Consider the following 2,913-nt stretch of genomic DNA (forward strand, 5'->3'; position numbering starts at 1 on the left):
GTGGCGCGCTGCTGGTTGTTCGGCTTTTTCGCTCAATGTTTAAAGCACTGGCCGTGGGGCACTACTTTCATATGCGTAGTGGCCCATTTTATTACAGCGATTACATTTCTGTAATCGTTAAGAAGTCGAAGAGCGAGGTTTCTCGCTATCTGCATACAAGAGATCCGTGGGTTCCGAACCTCCAATTTCTTGTCGTCTCGGTAGCCGATAAGCACCAGAGTGGACAAAAGCCTATTCAAGACCAAATTCCTCCTTTCCCTCTACAGAGATCGCTTGGTCTAGCGACTCTAATTCTAGCAGCAACAGGTGGGTCTTAAAAGGGTAGTCTGCAAGGCCTTGAATAAATACAGTTACCTGTGTTTGTTTATCTATTGAATGACCAACAATGCAACTGACCAGGAATTGTGTATGTTGGGCATAAGCGTAAATATCACCCTTACCTTGCTTCAAATCCAGCAGCTCGGCTCATATTCTGAAATCGGCACGTGGTAGCTCAAATGTTAGTCTGAGCCGGGTCTTAAAGACCTCATACGACCCAAAGACCAATGGGCGGTGAAGCTTGGGCCCCAAAGCCAAAGATTTGGCACGTCCAGCTAAGTTGGGCATGCCAAATTTCACTTTCGTCGCATCATCACTGATACGACGAGCTTCTATGACGTCATCTAATTTGACGAGCCTACTAAAAAGAGAGCCGCCTTCAACTGCCTTAATTTTAAAGGATTTTATTTTAGAGCTTACTGGCCCACGGGAAGCGTCAATCCATTAGCAGCACATACATGCTGCTGTCTCATCAGTTTCAACTGTTGAGCATCCAGTTCTATCGACACCTCTCTGTGTTGAGATGCTTGCTAATGAAGCAAGGCTACTTTTTTATGGGCTCCGTCGAGCTCATGTTTGATAGGCTCGGCTATGGTCGCATGCTGTTTTTCTGTGCTCAGAGGGAACGGCATGATGCCAACGACTGGCGTATCTACGCCCAGGCTCATGCGTTCGATCGCTCTCCATTTGAGGTCACTCAATAAGTTAGCCTTTCACGCGTTGCGTGATAGCCTAATTGAGGGGCTTGAAAGTTTCCTCTTTCTTCATCCAACATGTCCGTGTTGGATGCAACGTGCGTAGGCCGTTGAACGGCTGCAACGTGCTAACATATGTAACGGCGGACCCTTTTCTAATGCTGATAACAGTACTAGTCATCCTACACTGATTACAGTGAATGTTTGGGTTTCTCCGCCTAATTTACATCCACGACGTGCAAAGGGAGGTATTTAGTAGCAAGGAAGTCTTAGCTACTAAAGGTAAACACCAATGCTTTATAATAGGGAAAATATAAAACTATATCGACATATAAATTTTCTACCTAACAACTTTCTCTCTGCTACTGCCTTTATCAAATTAATAACCGACTTTATATGGCGCCTACTTGCGCACTGCATAATCGTGTCTTATGACAATAAGAGGGTTTGAATTAAACTTTAATCAACCAGTCAATAGAACTAATGTCTTATTGCGTCAGTATTACAAAATTTGGTAATATTGGAGGACAGGAAATATCTTCGGCAATGGTTTGGACTGACCAACTACCTTCATCAGTACGCTATGACTTGGCGGGATTGATTCATCCGTTGTGAGAGCTATTGAAGAAAGACGCCACGATGGTGTGGCGTCAGGAGCATCGGGTACATTTGATGAGATCAAGACGAGGCTCTCATAGCGTCCGTGTTAGCGCTGCCAAACCATGACGCGTCATTTTATGTCGCCCGTGATGCGAGTGACTTTGCAATCAGCTGTGCGCTGATGCAACACGATGATGCGTGCCACGAACGTGTCATGAGCTACTAATCTTAGCAGCTGATACCTGTTGAGCGCAGTTATGTATTTCATGACAAGGAGTTGCTTGCAATGCGCTATGCACTCGTGAAGTTTCGTGTCAAATTGGTTGGAGAGGAGACATTCGCCATCTGCAAAGATCACGCGTCCCTTCGTACCGTCACAAAGAGCCCGCATCTCAGCCAGCGCATGGCGCGCTGGTTGTCATTCTTTACCGACTACAATCTTGTCGTGCACTACAAGCCTGGATTGACAAATATCGTTGCTGATGCGTTGTTGCGACGTCCTGATTACGATCCTCGAGCAGCTGCTCCATTTTTCGCCGCCACAGATACAAATGATGATGACTGTGCTGCATGCGTCACGCTCGGCGTCAACGCGACGGCTGTGTCTGCAATCAACCCTCTGTGCGTCGACATCGTGGACGCATGTTCCTGCGATTAGATCTATTCGCCGATCGTTTGGTATTGGAGTAACCCATCGGATGACGCGTTGCAGTGGCTCCCGGCGTCCACTGGCGCACACATTTCGCGATATGGTCTGGATGGCAAGTTGATAACGTACCAGATCGATCGTTTCGATTTTCCGCGTATCGCCGTCCCCTTCACGACATCTTCGCGAACGGTGCGTCGAGCGCCTACTTGGAACGCGAGAAGACATACCTTACGCCGTCTCGAATTTTATTAGTCCCACGTGTCCAAGTCGGTACGTAAGTGGATTTAATCCTACTGTGCACTGGCGCGAAGGATCTCGAAGCTGCAGACGAAGTAGCTTAGCGCAGCCAAATTGCGCTCAATAGACGGCGATGCTCGCGAAATATCCGTTTTTGAATGAGGGGGGCAAGAGGCATGGGATGTAAAAGAAGGACCTCTACGGATACCGGCGCGCGCATCCATTGTCTCAAGCAATATAAACGTGAAGAGTCACTTTTCACCAAACCCAAAAACTTGTTTCCGGACGTTAAGTTTTCCAAAAACTTGTTGTGGGACGTTGAGTCGTCAAACATCGAGAGCAGCTCGCTGCGCGATCGTATTCGTGTACGATATGCAGAACATCCGCCACAAGCGCTGCACAAGATTCCCACAA

This window comes from Bremia lactucae, linkage group LG13, assembly GCF_004359215.1.
Source record: "Bremia lactucae strain SF5 linkage group LG13, whole genome shotgun sequence".
Taxonomy (NCBI): Eukaryota; Oomycota; class Peronosporomycetes; order Peronosporales; family Peronosporaceae; genus Bremia; species Bremia lactucae.